Source organism: Neovison vison, chromosome 13 (genome assembly GCF_020171115.1).
Source record: "Neovison vison isolate M4711 chromosome 13, ASM_NN_V1, whole genome shotgun sequence".
Classification (NCBI taxonomy): domain Eukaryota; kingdom Metazoa; phylum Chordata; class Mammalia; order Carnivora; family Mustelidae; genus Neogale; species Neogale vison.
This window is the reverse complement of record NC_058103.1, coordinates 44,700,979-44,713,503: the sequence shown is the minus strand read 5'-3', so window position 1 is coordinate 44,713,503 and position 12,525 is coordinate 44,700,979.

Below are 12,525 nucleotides of genomic sequence, written 5' to 3'. Positions count from 1 at the left end.
AAAAATTAAATTTTCTTATAAACACTGCCACTGAGGCATCAGCACTTTTGTTACCAAATAGTACAAAGTCTCTGGATTTGTTCTATGAAATATTTACTTGTTAAATGGAGGCAGTACCTTTCAGCCAAATGCCCAAAGGTAATACAAGGAAGCTTTACAATCACCATTATAGACACAGTTTAACAGTGAAATGTAGGTTGTTGGTGAGGGTGGTTATAAGTAGAAATGAGAGAAGAGGGAGGAATAAACTAAAATAAGAGGAACATTTTCCCCAGAATTTATTAACACAAAATATTTCAACAGTAAAACTATGAGCTTTCACAGTCAGAAATTGTAATGGTATCTAGGTTTTCTAATCCAGTAAGGGACCCATTTTCACCTTGGACCCAACCTGGGAATTGCTTTCTATCAAAAAAACAAGGAATTTTTTTTTAATTCTCCCATTTTTAGGATAGTAGCAGAACAGAGAAGCCGATGAGTAAGATACACAGAGATTGAATATTGTAATGCTATAGAAATATATAGTCACTTACCAAGGGTAACAGGTAAACTAACCTTAGGCATTTGGCAATTTTAACTGGAAAAAAGTAAATTTCTTTAAATGCACTGGATGAAGATTTTATATTTGAGATTCTAACTTAAGAGGATATTCTTGATTAAGATGGAAAGATGGACAAGAAAAGTGTCATCATTCCACTCCTAACTTCCAGAAGTAGGACTGTGAAGTCAATACGATCCTGAGATGTCTCACTAAATCCCCCAAATGTCAGGCGAAACAAACTAAATTGAGGCCCTTATCTTTTTTCTCCTCTAACTGAGGAGGAATGAAACAACGTTTGGAGAGAAAAATGGAACATTGAACTGATTCTCTGAGATGGAAAGGAATGATCAACGGCTCTATACTGAGCTGAGGAAGGTGTCCACAGCCCAAAATTACCTCACAAGGGAAGGGTAGATGTACACCAAATGTCACATGTCCCTGGCAGAGGATCTTAAATCACCTCAAAAGAACTAACATGTGCTAAAAAAGGGGGATACTAATGAAGAGTGTGCTCTATGACAGATGAACACCATCCCAACCTTCACAATCTCTCAACCATATATCACAGTCATATGTCATAAGCATATATCACAGTCACCTCAACCCCCAAACTGTAGCAGAGTCAGGAAAGCAAATGAGCTTCCACAGAAATGGGAACACAAAGAAGTCATCCTCCATAATATTATGCATGGATGGAACAAAGAATCAGCATGGCAACCAGAGCAAACATACAATAGCCAAATAAACAAAACTAAACAATGGTGGAAATAATATACCATATAGAAGACATGAAGACAAAGAATGCACCTGAGTAAGAAATAAAGCTCATGGAACAGAAGAAAATTCCTCACAAATGTTTTATGCTACAAAACAACTTAAAAAATATGAGTTCAATATAATAAAAAAACTGAGATAATAGAATAATAAAATTGAAAAAGGAGTTACAGATTTAAGGAAATGAATTGAGAACCATCATTATTATGGAATTTCTTAAAAAGAACCATGTATAAAATAGATACTGCAGAAAATGTAATTACTGACATGAAGAAAGCAGGTGAATGAATGCAGAATAAGAGAGAAAAATAAAAACTTTTAGAGAAGACAAAGATGATCCAGCATAAGAATAATTAGGGTTCCAAAGATAGGGAACACAACAAATGAGAGAGAATGTAGTCAAAGATATAATACAAGCATATTTCTGTACCAGAAAGAAACCCTTATATTTATATGCAATTGATTTTCAACAAGAGTATCAAGACAATTAAATGAGGTAAAGAGTCTTTTCAACAATTGGTACCCAGGTAAGTGGACATCCTCTTGCATGTAGTAAAAAAAAAAAGAACCTGGGGTGGGGATTGGTGAAATAGGTGAAGGGGATTAAAAGGTATAAATTTCCAGTTATAAAATAAATCATGAAGACAAAAAGTATAGCCTAGGGAATGTAGTCAGTTATATTCTAATAGCATATGGTGACAAATGTGACTACACTTATTATGATGAGTTCTTTTTTTTTTTAAAGATTTTATTTATTTATTTGACAGAGAGAGATTACAAGTGGGCAGAGAGGCAGGCAGAGAGAGAGAGGAGGAAGCAGGCTCCCTGCTGAGCAGAGAACCAGATGCGGCACTCGATCCCAGGACCCTGAGATCATGACCCGAGCCGAAGGCAGCGGCTTAACTCACTGAGCCACCCAGGCGCCCATGATGAGTTCTTTATAATGAATAGAATTGTTAATTCACAATGTTATACAACTGCAGCTAATATAACATTGTATGTCAGCTATAATAAAAAAAAAAGAAAGAAAGAATTTGGATCACTATCTCATATCATATACCATTAATTTAATAAATTAAGTCAATTAGATCAAATACCTAAACATAAGAGCCAAAATTATAAAACTCTTAGAGGAAAACATAGGCATAAAACTTCATGTCCTTGGATCACCCAATTAGATTTCTTAGAAATGACACCCAAAATGGAAGTAACTAAATGGAAGAAAAAAGAAAAGATAAATTAGACTTCACCAAAATTTAAAACTTTTGTGCTTCAAAGGACACTGTCAAAAAAGGGAAAATATAACACAGAGAATGGAAGAAAATATTTACAAATCATGCATCTGATAAGGGACTAGTATCTAAAATATATAAAAAACTCTAGGGTGGCTGGGTGGCTCAGTGGGTTAAGCCTCTGCCCTTGGCTCAGGTCATGATCCCAGGGTCCTGGCATCAAGGCCCACATTGGGCTCTCTGCTCAGCGGGAGCCTGCTTCACCCCCACCCCTTCCTGCCTCTCTGCCTACTGTGATCTCTCTCTCTCTTTCAAATAAATAAATAAAATATTAAAAAAAAAAAAAAGAAGAACTCTAACAACTCAATAAAAAGACCAAGAACTGATGGGCAGTAATTCAGTGAATGGACGTTTTCCCAAAGATATACATAGTCAAGAAGCACATGAAAAGATTCTTAATGCTATTAGCCTTCGCAGAAATGCAAATTAGGGTATGAGTGAATACTGCCTCACAACCCCTAGGACAGCTGTATTAAAAAAGATGATAACAATTGCTTCTGAGAATGTGAAGAAATTGGAATTCTCATACACTGCTAGTGGGAATATTAAACACTGTAACTGCTTTAGAATATGGTCTGCAGTTCCTCAAAAAGTTAAACATAGAATTGCCATATGACCCAGCAATTACACAGCAAGTAGAAACCTAGGAGTAAAAAAACCCACAAAACTTGTCCATGAATGTTCATAGCACCATTATTCATAATAGCCAAAACGTGGAAATAATCCAAATGTCCATTAACTGATGAATAGATAAACAAAGTGTGATACTAAGTGTGATATACATGTACACTGGAATATTATTCAGCCATAAAAATGAAGTACTGATATATGCAATAGCATGGATGAACCTTGAAAATATTATACTAAGTAAAAAAAAGCTACATGCAAAATGTCACATATTGTGTAATTCTGTTGTACAAAATACCTAGAATAAGCAAATCCATCAAGACAGAAAGTAGATTAGTAGTTGCCATGCCACTAATGGGTATGGTTTCTTTTTGGGTGGTGCAAATCTCCTGGAATTTGTGGTGATATTTGTACAACTTTGTGAATATATTAAAAACTATTGAACTGTATAGTTTAAAAGGATGAATTTTATGGTATCTGAATTATATCTCAATAAAAAGGATATTTCTCTTAAAAACTAAAAATAAAATTTGCAGAATATATCTATAATTTTCCTAGAAAAATTTTCTAGAAAAAATTTGAGACAGAATGCTTAATGCCACGCTGGATAAACTTCAAGGATAAAGACAGTTTCAAGGATAGAATTCTTCAAGCATCCACAGAAAAACAAAACAGAACGAAACAATAAACTGCCTAAAAAGGTTTGGGAATAAAGACACAAGCTATCCTCTGGTTTTTCCACAGCAACAATCATTGCCAAAAAAAAATTTTTTTTTGGAGGAGACAGTTTTACAGCTTTAAGGAAGTTATACCTACTCAAGAGAGCATTTAAGTACAAGGGGACACTGTCTTAAACATGTATGAACTCAGAAAATACAACTCATATAAGTTCTTTATTGAGAAAACCATTTGATATGACGTCCTGCTAATTAAGAGATAATCAAAAGAAAGAACTCAAGAATAAAGAAGCTACGGTAAACATTTAAATATAAAATCAATTTAAATTTGTTAAATATTAAAACAATTCTAAGAACAAAGCCAATACTAAATCATTTTGAAATCATTGTTATAGAACAGAATATGAACAGTATGAACCTGGACATTATAAGAATAATATGACTAACCAAAACCAAGATTTGGAGAAGGGAGATAGGTTGTCTTCACCCTTCATAAAAAGAAGTCAATAATATTATTTAAACTGAAACATATTAGGGGTACCAGGGTGGCCCAGTCAGTTAAGCATCTGCCATTGGCTCAGGTTGTGATTGTGGAGTCCCAGAATCGAGGAGCCCTGTGTCTGGCTCCCTGCTCAGTGGGGATTCTGATTCTCCCTCTGCCCTTCCCCCAGCTTGCATGCTCGCTCTCTCTCTCTCTCTTGCTCACTCTCACTCTCTCTCAAATAAATTTTTTTAAAAATCTTTAAAAAAATAAAAATAGGCAGAAACATATTGGTAAAAAATCAAAAAATTTTTCATGGTTTTTATAATTTCTTTTTTTTTTAACTTTAGAGGAATTGTTAAAGAAATACCACAAAGAAATTTTGTGTCAACTTGACTGGGTTAAGGGTTGCTCAGATACCTGGTAAAACATTTCCGGGTGCATCTGTGAGGTGTTTGCAGAAGAGAGTAGCATTTGAACTGGTGAACTGAGTCTAGCAGATTGCCCTCCCTAAAGTGAGTAGGCATCATCCAATCCGTGGAAGGCCTAAATAGAACAGAAAGGTGGAGGCAGGGCAAATTCACTCTCTGTGCTTGGGATGAGACATCTATCTTCTCCTACCCTCAGATGCTGGACATCAGTGCTCCTGGTTCTCGGGCTTTCTGACCCAGGTGAGGACTTATACCATCAGCCCCCCTCATCCACCCTGTTCTCAGGCCTTATGGACTCAGACTGAAAGTACAGCACAGGCTTTCCTGGCCCTCCAGCTTGTTGAAGGCAGATTGTGGGACTTCTTGGCCACATAACAAAATGAACCAATTCTTATAATAAATCTCCTCTTCTATATATCTATATATATTTTATTGGTTCTGTATCTCTGGAGAAATCTGACTAATACATATTTTTCAAAATATCTTCCTTCAAATTTGCTTCAGATCCCTTTTCTTCCCATTACATTAAAATAAAATGAATGTGTTTCTATTAAAAATAGAATTGTTGATACGATGCCATTTGGCAAAGGGTTTCAACCAGCTTTTAGTGAAGAGCTGAAAATTCATATTAGAATGCCACTGCATGGTATTCATAGTTACCACTCCAATAAACTGTATGTGGTTCTCATTCTGTAGGGTAGGCTCAGTTATAAATTCCATTAAAATCCCAAGTATGGAATAAGTCACATAGTACCCCAACTGAAGATTGGATCCCGAAGCCCAGAGTGGGCAGTCAGGTCAATGTCACTCTGGAAAGGCTATTGTAGCTGTGTTTCTTGTCTGGGTGAGCTACATGTTAATGACAGCACAGGAAATACGGTTAGAGAATGCAAAATCTAAGTTCCTATTTCCTGAGTAGATGTGAAAAAAGTCAGGCAACACATGCGTCACCACCCTAACTTGTGCTAAGATTGTGGAATTCACAGGGAGAGCTAGCTGTGAAGCATTCTTTGGTCTGCTTGACATTGGGGGGGTGAGAGTGAGGTTTCAGTCCTGGGATTCCTTCCTTTAGTTACTGCTTTGACTCAGGACGATCTGCACACTCACTGTAAAATGCAACAAACCTCTTTCCATCCATGTTCCATTTAACCTTGTCAATGTCAGTAGGCACCAACAGAAGACCCCTAACAGAAGACCCCTAGAGACAATTTTCCCTATTCTGTATTGGATCCAAAACCAGATGTGAACCTTAAGGTTGAGAATCCAAAGCCAAGAAGGAGAAATGTCAAGTTTCATGAAATCGTCCAAATGCTTTCACTTTGAGTTGATTCTTTCAGGATTTTCATCAATTTCTAGGTATGTTTAGGGAGCCCTTTTTGGTCTGAAGTCTAGAATGTGCAAAATATTTGTGGTTTTGGAAATTACCAAAATTAAGCTTGCAATCTGCTCTAGCTGAGTCAATAAACTTCAGAGAAGGTTTCCATTACTATGGCCCCATTGGTCCCATCATGTCATCAAGATCAGGTGTCATTCATTCATTCAACCAATATTTAGTGAACATGTACTCTATGTCAGGCTCTGTGCCAGGGACAGGGAATGCAACAGTGAACAAAAAAGAAAATAAAACTCTATGCCCTCAAGGAGCTTACGTTCATTCATTCAACAAGTTCTTTGTTGTTGTTACCTCTACAACATATCTGCTTTTTTTTTTGTTATTGATTTCAGAAAAATTCTAGAGACCATTACCACTTAAAAAGTAAAACTATGTATGGGGCACCAGGGTGGTTCAGTTGGTTAAGTACCCGACTCCTGACTTCAGCTGTTTATAGTCCTAGAGCTCGGGGTGTGGGATAGAGCTCCACCTTAGGTTCTGCACTCAGTGGGGAGTCTGCTTGGGATTCTCTCTCTCTCTCCCCCTCTGCCCCTCCCCCTACTCACACACACGATTTCTCTTTCTCTCTCAAGAATAAATAACTCTTTTTTAAAAAAAAGTATAACTATTTAAGTTCACAAGCTAAAAAAATAAGGGTCATGTCATATAGTGTTTAAGAAAAAAACCTGCGGTGTCACACTTTCTGGGTTCATGCCTTGGATCCAACAGTTTTCAACTTGGTAACTACGGACAAGTCTCCTAACTTCTTTTTTTTTTTTTTTAAGATTTTATTTATTTATTTGTTAGAGAGAGAGCACACAAGCGAGGGTACATCAGGCAGAGGGAGAGCAGACAGAGGGAGAAGCAGGCTCCCCACCGAGCAAGAAGCCTGATGCGGAACTTGATCCCAAGACCCCGAGATCATGACCTGAGCAGAAGGCAGCTGCTTAACCGACTGAGCCACCCAGGGGCCCCAAGTCTCCTAGCTTCTTAAAGCTTCAGTTTCCCTATCTGGAAAATGGGCTGGTTTAATAATAGACCTTGTTTTGAGAGTGGGAGACAATCTGTGTAGAGTTTTGCAATAGCACTGGACACATAACAATCGAGTGATAAATATTAGCAATTGTTAATGGTAAAGGCATTTAAAATACAAAAGAATATTTTAACTATCAAAAGATCCCTTTGACAAGGAGTATTTAAGGGTCGATTTACCCAAGGAAATCTAAATTCAGAACAGAAAAGCTTAATATTATTTCATGATTAACTGAAAATCAATCAGAAGTTAAAATAACATAAGAATATTTGTTTTAAGTTTTTCAGTAATAGATTGTGAGGTAAAACTGTAAATACTGTAAGTTTGGTATCTTTCAAATGCACTTTGTACAACCTCTGATCATGGAAGTATAGAATTATACCTATTCACTGAGAAACATTTCCCACTAAATGCCCATACTTTGAGCTCCCAACCAGACATTGTGAAACAGCAGGATTCAACAAGAAAGGCTGGCAAACTCATGTATGATGGAAAGAATGAGGAAGTGCTCTGTCATCTGCGACAAAGTTGATCTGGACACTGACCCATATATATCTACAAAGAGTGCCATCCCCAACACAGCCATGTCTGACGCTCGGGCTGCACATCTCATCCTAGAATCTCCACTTTTCCCAACCTCCGCTATCAGTTAGCATGGTACTTATTTCTGGAGGATGCCAAGTTTACCCATAGTAGAGGATTTATTTTCTAGTCAACAAACAGATGCTTTCAAGTGGTAATTTAACTGTCAATGAAAAATAAATAAAAGGTGTTGCAAATTCTGTAAGATCTTAGCCATTCATGGAAGCTCTGTTGTTACTGAATGTATCTTCCTCTCAGTTGCCTGGGGAACTGCATTTTAATGTCACACATCAAGCAGTTCTTTCCTGAATGTAATTGTAGTTTTTCTGATGCTATGGTTAAAGCTGTTCAAATGTTTGGCTTCTGGCAAATATTTCCTAACATCATTCATGACAGTGATGGATCTGAAGCAATTTTAATGCATTTTTAAATTCCACTAACTTGTTAAATAACCAGAGAAAGAATCCTATATAAATTGAAAATATCTTTATTACCCGAAGAGGTGTCTGGGTAGATACATTCAAATTTGTAATGATCTGATGCTTTCAAGATTGTGGTTGGTCCTTTGCAGAATCACATGCAGAGGGCAGCCGTGATCTCTCATCAGAGAGGTATCTTATGGCAAGAGGAAGCCCTGCACTGGCTTGACCGTTGGTTTCTTGCAGTCACTGCTAGATACCTACCCAATATTCTCTGTTGCCTTCTTTTTTACTGAGAGATCTCCAGCTTAGTTCCAAGAGGCAATGGCTGGACTTGGCTAAAAGTATATGTTTTCCAAGCTCTCTGCAGTTTCAATGGTCTTATGACATCATTCTACCCAAAGAGTTACCAGTCACTGGGTGGCATTTCTGGGAAAGAACTTTCACAGCATATGGATTGGTGCTCAGCTGATAGGCACTTTGTATCCTTCACATTCTTTCTCTTAGCAGGAGTGCAGAAGCCTTGCTAGAAGTGGATTTGTCATCTTTGCCCAGGAAGCCACATACATGTTCAAGATGGCTGAGCAGAAAGATAGGAAGATCCTAAGTCCCTGATAGCTGAGCATAGCCTCCATTCCAGCCCGGGACCACCTCCCTCCAGGCTTCCCACTACTTGAGAAAAGTGAAACAATTTGTGCCACTAGTGTTTAGGTCCCTATCATTAAAAGCCAAAAACAAATCTTATCTGATACAAAATTTATTACCTGTAAACGGAGTGCTGCAGGTAAAATTGGAAACTAAGTGTTTGGACAGAGGGCTTTAAAGATCCACCTGTTGGAGGCTGGAAAGCTAGTGGTCCCTGTTTTGGCAAGGCATTTGACCAAACTGTCTCTGTTATACCTTGCTTGCTGTGCCTCATTCAGCACTATGGTGGCGGATTAGGAAGACGGATGGAATCTGGTCCATTGAGAACATTTTTTTTAAGTGCATTTTTTTAAAGATTTTATTTATTTATTTGACAGACAGAGATCACAAGTAGGCAGAAAGAGAGGAGGAAGCAGGCTCCCTACTGAGCAGAGAGCCCTATGTGGGGCTCGATCCCAGGACCCTGGGATCATGACCTGAGCTAAAGGCAGAGACTTTAACTCACTGAGCCACCCAGATGCCCCTGGTCCATTGAGAACATTGCCAAGTCATTCTAGATGAGCTCTTCCTCCCCCAGACTCCTTATTGGATAAGAAGAATGGTCCTCTATATTTTCTTTGCATTTTATATTATAGAATCCATTCTAGTTAAGGCACATAAAAGAAAGGAATGACTCCAAGTACTTTGCATGGTGCCTGGCATATGAAAACTAAAAGGAATTTGTTAAACAAATGGGACACTCTTACCATCTTATTCTTGTCTCAATTCAGAATGTGCATTGATAAGGACATTGCTTTTGTTGGTTTTACCATTATCTGCTGGTTTATCATCCTTCCTGTAAGAAAGTGAATAATTTAAAAATTGATTAAATGACTAGGTTGGAGAAGCACTTGGCTGGTTCAGTTGGTAGAGCATGTGACTCTTAATCTCAGGGTCATGAGTTTGAGCCTCATGTTAGACATGAGTTTTCTTAAAAAATACACACACACATGCATACATAAAGTTGGACTTTCTGATAGTCAGGCCTAGCCCAAATCATAAGACAATAATACTACCTAGCACTTTTTGAATGCTGTCATGTGCCAGACACTGTTCTAAGAACTTAAGCACTACAACACCATAGCATAAGATTACTATTATGTTCATTCTGTCAGTGGGAAACTATTAGTTCTGTGGGTACAGGGGGCACACGTAAGTTAGGCATCTTATCTGAGATCACACAGCTAGAATGAATGAGTAGAATGAATGATCCAGGATTAATCCAAGTGTTCTAGCTCTTGACTACCACACTTTAATGTTACTGCAGTATTAATTTTCTTCATTCTTCGTCATCATCCTCATTCTGATCTTGGCCTCTGTGATAGTTGCTATTACCTTATGAGTTTGGGATTTTAAAGTCTTTGGTTGACCTTGCTGTGTATTTCTCCTTCTGCCCATCTGTGAGAAGGTGATTGGGTTGGACATCATGGCCCCATGGAGGCAGGCTCTCTGAAGGAATGATTAATGTTTGTACTTAATGCTTTTAAAAAAATTGTAAATTTGTTTTATTGTAACAGCAAGGCATAAACATATGCTGGTTACTATATTGACTGGGTAGCAAAGAATTCTAGATGTCTCTATCTCCATCCTCCCCCCTTCTTCTAAAGCAATAGAATCCTAATATTAATTGAAGTACATGGCTACCCTCAATGAAGATTCTTTCCTGACACCTTCACACTTAGATGAGGACACTGATTTCTGGGGGTATGGATAGGTGCTCAGCTGGACAATGGGATGTTAAGAAAAAGAATGTATTCAACTTTCAGGTTGCGTCTCACTTCTTGTAGCCTGAAATGGAAACACAGGGGCTTAATGGATTATGTAGACAAAGCAATCCCCTAGAGATAATGGAAAAACCAGATAGATGGAGCCTAGAGCCTTAGTGACTTTGTGGAGCAGAACCACTATGTCAGTCCAGTCACATACTTGACAGAAAAATAAATTCCCCTAGTTGTTTAAGCCACTGATGTTTTGGACTTCCATTATTGGAAACAAAACCTATGTTCTAATTACTACAACTGGGATATATAATTTAGAATTCAGAACCAGACCAAAAGTGATGCAAATGTCAATCATATGATATTGGCATCCTGCATATTTCTCTGATTTGTCAACATTTAACTGACATCATTGTTGTAGAACTCTGTATTGATTAGAGAAAATCCCACATTTTAATAAAAACAACTTTGAATCTTTCCTGGAATTAGACCCTTCTCTGATGACTTCCACTCTCAAAGCCTCCAGATTCCTTTCTGTAGCTGTTAAGGACTGTTTACCACTATTAGAGAAATGATCTTGCCATTCCCTTTGACTTTCTATATTTTTCTTGTTTGATTCAGTGTATGAATGTCTAGATTTGCAACCAGGGTCTACTGTAAGAAGACACACATCCCAGTTTGCCTGGTACATCCCTAGTTTTAGCACTGAAGGCATAGAAAACCCCTCATTCTTGAGAAACCAAGATGGTTGTTTACACTAGTTATGCTTTAAATATGATACCCTGTTAACTTTTCCCAGAGCTTCTGAGTTTTTATCTACAACTACCTTTCTACTTTTTTCCCTTTCATTCTCAACTAACATTTGTTGATTGTCCATTATAGGCCAAGTATAATGTTAGGTTTTGGAGAAGTACAAAGGATAATGGGAAAAGGACATCTACTAAAGGAAACAGATGTGTAAATCTAATTATAATAAAGTATAATAAATACAATTAAAGAGGTAAGTGTGAAATATTTGGGGAGTACAGGGGAAGCAGTAATTTAAAATAGTGTTTGAGTTAGGAAAGGGCTTTATAGAGAAGGAAGCATTTGCTATGCATCCTAAAGATGGTTAGGTACTCATCAAGCAGGGAATTTGTTTCTTACCACGTAGTCCTTCCTTTATAATGGAACTTTAATCTGAACAGAAGTTCAATACAAAACAAACCAAAAAAATGGAAATGGATGTTCATTATTCATTATTTCTTTTTGTGAAATTATTATCTGAACTTTTTTCCCACCCAGAAATATGTCACAGTAGTTCTGATTAAAGAAATGCAAACAGAAGTTGTTAGATAGATAGGAAGACTAATGAAAAGGGGGCATACAGTTGATGTAAGCCCTTTTGACATTCCCCCTTACTGTTCCTGCGATCAAAGGTGATGACTGGATTCTGACAGCCATCTTGAACCATGGACCATGAGGAAACTTTCAAAATGAGTGTACTAATGATGGCAGATTAAAAAAAATAGGATGATACTTGGCTCCTGATAATTGTGGCACAACCATAGGGGTCCTGGACTATCTACCTCAGGACTTTTACAAGAAAGAAAATTAATCATTTATGTATTCATACCATTGGTATTTACAAGTTTGGGGTTATATGAAGTTAAACCTAATCACAACAGATATAAGGGACAAGTCAAATTTTTAGTGATTACTATATTAGTAGTCAAACACCCACCACTACTATGACAGTTTAAGAATTCTCTGACATGGTACATAGACATCATTCTAGATAATAGAAAAATATCAGGCAACCTTTGGCCATATCCCACTTCAGCCCCGCTTAAGCTCCCATCTCTCTTCAGATGCTGGGTCCCCTTCTTACCACTTCCCCTCTTCTCAGGTTTAG